This window comes from Gossypium arboreum, chromosome 3, assembly GCF_025698485.1.
Source record: "Gossypium arboreum isolate Shixiya-1 chromosome 3, ASM2569848v2, whole genome shotgun sequence".
Classification (NCBI taxonomy): Eukaryota; Viridiplantae; Streptophyta; class Magnoliopsida; order Malvales; family Malvaceae; genus Gossypium; species Gossypium arboreum.
The window spans coordinates 15,578,003-15,585,072 of NC_069072.1; positions in this window are offsets into that span (position 1 = coordinate 15,578,003).

The window sequence follows — 7,070 nt, forward strand, 5'->3', positions numbered from 1 at the left end:
TGAAATTTGAAATACTAAAATTGTGAATATTTTATGAAATTGAACATGTAGGGTACTTATAGTTTCCTATGTACAATTCTTGAATAGCAGCAATTTAACCTATTGTTCTTGTAATAATTTGTGATCAACTTATACTTTATTATAATATCTTTTCCATCCATTGTACGCAACCTAGTAGTTAGTCCACCTCAGGAGGGTGTAAATATAACCGATAATTAGTAAAGGTGGTAAGTTTATGTTGATAACTCCGTGGCCAAGGCAGTGTCAAGAGTAGGGGTACTTCTAGTTGATCCCTATGGGAATAAATGTCAATACGGATTATCTTTTCAATTTCAAACATCTAACAATGCAGCAGAGTATGAAGTTTTGATATTAGGGTTACAATTAGCACACCAACTGGGAGTGAAGGATCTGATCATCCATACAGATTCGTGGTTGGTGGCAAAGCAAATGAATGGCGAGTACGAGGTAAATGAGGCAATGTTAAAAATATATCATTCAGTCGCAGTTCAACTGCTTGTAAGATTTAACAAAGTTCAGATAAAGTATCTCGCTAGGAGTGACAACACATGTGCAGTATTTAACAAAGTTCAGATAAAGTAGCTCACCAGAAGTGACAACACATGTGCAGACGCTTTTTTTAAAATGGCATCCTCTATCGTTATTGAGCAAAGAAGGAAAATTCTACTAGTGCATAGGGATACCTCAATTATGTCATGCCACAAGTTTTGAGTATAGATTAGGAGGAGACATGGATGACTCCCATAGTTCGCACACTACAAGGAGTGTATGATTTTTTAGATAAGAAAGAGCTTGTCGAGTTACAATGCAGAGCTGTGAGGTATACCCTTTTAGAGAGTGTACTATATAGAAATGGGTTTTCGCATCCACTACTGTGATGTCTATCTTCATCTAAGGCTGAGTATGTAATGCGAAAATCCTTGAAGGCATCTGTGGTGGCCATTTGGGTAAAAGATTGCGTACCCCAAAAAAATTAGACATGGGCATTATTAGCCTACAGTTCAAAAGGAAGCATATCACTTGGTTCGCATGTGTGATTCCTGCTATTGGTATGCTTAGGTGAAACGACAACCAGCAAAGCCACTCCAAGTTATGTTGAGCCCTAAGCCATTTGTGACATGTGGAATTGATGTCCTCAGTCCACTTCTGATAGCTACAACACATAAAAAATTCATAGTTGTGGTTGTCGACTATTTCACCAAGTAGATTGAAGTTGAAGCTTTGACCGCTATCACAAAGAACCAAATAAAATATTTTATTTGAAAATTAATTGTGTGCAAGTTTGGAGTACCTCGCTTGTTTATCACAGATAATGGTACACAGTTTCAAGGAAAGTTCAAACATTTCTGTGCAGATTTTCAAATCACTTTGGCTCAGTGTTCAACACCACGAACTAATGGGTAGGCAAAAGTAATGAATAAGAATATTCTAACAACCTTAAAAAATAAGGTTAGTGAGGCTAAGGGTGTGTGGTTGGAGGAGTTGCGAGGGATCTTATGGGCCTTACGAACTTCAACTCATACTATAATGAGAGAAACTATATTTTCCTTTATCTATAGTGTAGAGGCAGTAGTTTGAACTGAGCTTGGTATGCAGCCACACAGGAAAATTTTTAATGAAAATTCTAATTAGGAGGCTTTCAGGTTTAACCTTGATCTCATGGATAAATTTAGAGAGGCGGCAGAGATTAAGAATGCAACATGCGCTTAGCGAGTAGCGCGGTATTACAACTCTAAGGCTAAGAACAATCAATTCCAAGTAGGTGGTCTTGTCTGTAGAAAGACTGAGGCTAACTTTATAGCTTCGTAATAAGGGAAAATGACTTTGAGTTCAGAAGGGTCTTATAAAGTCATTGAGAAGATAGGTTATGGAGCGTATAAGTTAACAAAAATGGAAGGCGCAGTTCTACCGTAAACATGGAATACTCATTACCTCAAGAAATACTTTGTACAATTTCTTACTCCTTAAATTAAAATATTCTTTTTATAAATACTTGTACTTGGTAAGTCATAAAGGTCTGACGATTTAAGATTGCAACCTCCAAAGTAACTAGCGGACCTATACTCCCAGCTGACATTATAAGAGGTCACAGAGTTAAGCTCACAGCTCCGACATAGCTAACAGACCTATGCTCCCATCTGACATTATAAGTGCTCACAAAATTAAGCTTGCAGATTCAACACAGCTAGCAAGGTTACCCTCCTGGGTGGTATTTAAGGCTTAATTGATTTAAGATCGCAAATTAAATTCCTTTGATTTTGCTGATTAACATTTACAACTCACCTACACTCTCAGCTGGCATTATAAGTGCTTCTATAATTAAGCTCATAGATCCAACAAAGCTAGCAAGGCTACCTTCCTGGGTGGTATTTAAGGCTTAATTGATTTGAGATCGTAGCTTAAGTTCCTTTGAGTTTGCTAATTAAAATTCACAACTTAGAATGTTTAAGAACATTCAGGTCAAAGTTAATAATAAGTTATCTAAAACAGAGTCATTGGATTGTGCTAAGTCAATTAAAGGTTTCTGATATTACTTTTTAAAATTTGTTTAAAAATTTGTTTAAGTTCAATTTTGATACAAGAAATGTTGTTATGTGAAAAAAATGAAATAAACTCACAAAAAGATGTGATAACATAATAGAAACAGGCAAATTTGAAAACTTTCAAAGTTTAATATTTTCATTTCTATTGGAGAAAATTTTTACAAAATTATAATTACTTAAGGCATATCATCAGCCCCTTCATGGTCACTAGAGATCTCATCTTCTCCTTCTTTTCCAACATCTTTGTTCTTTCGATTATCATCGGAAAAGTAATGTTGGCCTTGGCTAGGTCCTCATCAGATTCATTATTGTCAGCAAGAGCATCATTAGTCTCACATAGGAATTCATCCAAGAAAAAGTCTTTTGAGTTCTTCCATTTGGATGCGATCTCATCACAAGTAGCTCCAGAAAGAAAGTGGACATCGGAACCTATTTGGTTCATGTCCACATCATAGAGAGCATTGAGATCAACTCTGCACATATTAAAAGGGCTACCCACAACTTGGGCATGCAGAAGTATGTTTGATTTAAGCTCTTGAGCAATGTTACTCAAGTTCTTTAGAGTTTCCCTTTTGAATTCCTCTAAGGCTTCTGTTTGTTTCTGCTCTGACCTTAACATAGTAGCTTTATGTTTCTCAACAATTCGATTCACAGTAGCATTGTACTCTCCAATCATTTTCTTTATATCAATATCCAGGGCTTCTTTTCTTTCTCTTATAGTAGTAACCTCTTTAGATATCTTATCATTTTTTACCTCAATGAGCTTATGATTTTCCATATAAAGCTCTTCATTCTCCTTCTTCATCTTGAGGTATAGCTTGCGAATCCTATCCAATTCCAACTTAGTTTCCTCAAGCTCTTTTTGGCTAGCCTCAGCATTACCAACATTTTTGCCAAGGCCTACGTTAACCATGGTAGCCTCAGCCAGCAAAACCTGCAAACGTGAGGTAAGCTTTGTCAACGAAGTATTTTTCACACTATTGGAGGACTTAATGATACGCATATGCCTTTTTGTAGCCTCTAGTAAAGAAGCCTTGCACTTCTCAACCACCTCACTAGGATTATAGGGATACTTCCGTGTGTTCAGATGTCTGCGCCACAAGAATAGCTCGTTATCCTCTTTAGTTAAAGATTCTTGAATAGGGGATAAAATAGAAGGAATATATAGAGGAGTATGAAGAGGAGAACTACTACGAGTAGCAATCGAAGAGCTCTTACGAGCCATAGATGGTGAGCTCACCGGGGGAGAAGTAGGAGTAGCTGCTATCACAGTAGAAGGCCCAGCATGATTTGCCCTCCTTTTATAATGATACTCTAGCTTTCCACTATCTGCCTCCTATTCGCTGCTAATAACCACTTTTACAAGCTCTACATTAGTTTTGTGCTTCTTACGCATGTCCCTTAGAGAAGCTCGCAGGTCAATAACATCTTTAATTTCTTAGGATAAAATGGTAGTTTCCTTCAAGTCGCTTCTAGAATTGCGAGCTGTGCCTAGACCACCGATAATTCTAGTATCAGTAGGAGCAATTATCAAATTAATATTTGTACCACTTTCTTTGTGCAATGAGACAATCGAGATCTAACGGTGAAGTCTAATCCTGTAGAAACAGTAAAAAAAAGTTCTTAGGTTCCTCATTGCGTATTATTGAAATTAGTCTCAAATCATTTTTGGCCACATGGGGCCATGTTTGTTTTTCAAAGTCTGCACCAACTGCTTCAGCCACTTATCTGTTGTCACCTCGCCTATACTCATCGGGGTTAAAGCATTCCAAACAATATCGAAGCACATTCCTTGCGGTTATAACATCTTCTACAACAAATGGGACTGCTAGTGTGAAGCCTTTCGAGTTGGGTTGAACCATTATCTGTTGTAATGCTTCGCTTAAATGAACACATATCCCTACTTGGTGCGAACCACTCTGTTTGAAGACCAAATTCGTCGGCAGGTCTACATCACACCCTAATGTATTTTCCCAATTTAATCGAAAATTAGAACTACTAATAGTAGCAATCGAAGAGCTCTTACGAGCCATAGATGGTGAGCTCACCGAGGGAGAAGTAGGAGTAGCTGCTATCACAGTAGAAGGCCCAGCATGATTTGCCCTCCTTTTATGATGATACTCTAGCTTTCCACTATCTGCCTCCTATTCGCTGCTAATAACCACTTTTACAGGCTCTACATTAGTTTTGTGCTTCTTACGCATGTCCTTCAGAGAAGCTCGCAGGTCAATAACATCTTTAATTTCTTAGGATAAAATGGTAGTTTCCTTCGAGCCGCTTCTAAAATTGCGAGCTGTGCCTACACCACCGATAATTCTAGTATCAGTAAGAGCAATTATCAAATTAATATTTGTACCACTTTCTTTGTGCAATGAGACAACCGAGATCTAACGGCGAAGTCTAATCCTGTAGAAACAGTAAAAAAAGTTCTTAGGTTCCTCATTGCGTATTATTGAAATTAGTTTCAAATCATTTTTGGCCACATGGGGCCATGTTTGTTTTTCAAAGTCTGCACCAACTGCTTCAGCCACTTATCTGTTGTCACCTCGCCTATACTTATCGGGGTTAAAGCATTCCAAACAATATCGAAGCACATTCCTTGCGGTTATAACATCTTCTACAACAAAGGGGACTACTAGTGTGAAGCCTTTCGAGTTGGGTTGAACCATTATCTGTTGTAACGCTTCGCTTAAATGAACACATATCCTTGCTTGGTGCGGACCACTCTATTTGAAGACCAAATTCGTCGGTAGGTCTACATCACACCCTAATGTATTTCCCTAATTTAATAAAAAATTAGAACACTGGTTGGCAATTATAGTCTTGACTTTATCGCGATGAGAGAAATAATACAAGCTTGATGAATTCCTTCAAATTTAGGCCTTTAACAGATATAAGCATTGGAAAACCACAAGCTGTGGCACTTCATTGCGTTAGTAACAATTGATGAAGTAAGCAACCACAATCCACCATAATCCACCAAGAAAACTCATAAAGTTGACCGGGAGTGATTTTGTACTCTTGAAAAAGATGGCAGAAGAATGGATATAGAGGCAAATGGAATCTGGTTTCTAGAGTGTGGAGGGGGAGCAAAAAGTTACCATCACTGGTGTCGCTCAAGCTATGTGGCCCCTCATGAACGAAGAAGTCATAAGCGATATTGAGGGTTTGAATCCCTTGTACGCCTAAAGCTCGAATTCATCTCTTTTTTTTTTTGCAGCGCAAACGCTGAAGTTGTCTTTTACATAAACCCTCGATGCATGCTTTTGTGATGGATAGCTGGGGATTATTCGACCACCAACCTCTCTCATTCTTGACATGGTTTCAATTAAAAAGGATAATAAAGAGAGAAGAAAGGTAAAACCCAAGACAATGAAGTTAACAAGATTTACCTTGAAGAAAACCTCAGTCGAACCTGCTTGCAGAAAATGTTAAAGTTGTGAGTTTAAGGTTCCTAAAAAGCCCCATTTTAAAGAAGTTCCTCTTTCCTGCGTTTTGATGATTCAAATAAAATAAGTGTACCAACGGTTGGATGTAGAAAAGCGTGATCCACTCGTACACGTGACAAGCGTGATTCACCCGTACACGTGGCGAGGCTAACGTCATGCTTCAGTGGTCGTTGTGTATTCAACAAGCTGTATAAATGCGAAGTGATGGCTCTAAAGAGCGCTACTTTATAATTCTACTTAGACCTGATAAGGGGGTCTAGATTGTTATGTATTTATGATCACCAACCTGAAACCTAGATAAAGTCCTACCTATGACCCGGCTGGGCCTTACCAAATGCATGCATACATGCCTTACAGTGGGGGCTCGCAATGGGAGTTCGCGGTTCCAGTTCGCATATACCTAAGAAGTTTGCATGTGGGGGCTACAAAGTCCAACAGATAGACTAGAATATTACACGCGTCTAGAATACATAGAGCCTACTAAGAATGTCAACTCGATGACAGTAACCATGTGCATAAATATTCGATTGTCCCCTTCAATGAGACACAACGGAAAAATACTCAGCAGGTTTCAATGAGAGGTCTTGTGTTGATGGGATGGTATGAAACTCTTGAGGTTTGTTGTGACATTGTTGAGGTTAGGTTTAGGCTGGTGAAGATGGAAAATGGTGGAGAGCAACTTTTGATGCCAAGCTTAAGCTAATTGAAAGAGGCCAACAACGATGGAGGGTGACTATGTTGGTGGTTATTATTGTTGCAAAAAGAGGGAGGAAAGTCTTAATATGCCTTAAGTCTTATTCGTAGGTTTGCTTCCCCCTTTAAATTACTATATTCTAGAAAAAATGAATATTTATTTATTTATAAATAATTTTATAATTTTGTATTTAGTTTTTTATAAAATCTTATGCTCTTTTATTGAATGTTTAACTACTTTTTTAAAAAAAAATTTTAAGGTATGTCATTTTGTTTTTAAAAATTTAAGAATTAATATTTATTTGGTGAATGTGTAAAGTTAACAGTTAAATTTATTAATTAAGATAAAATTGATAAAATCTGT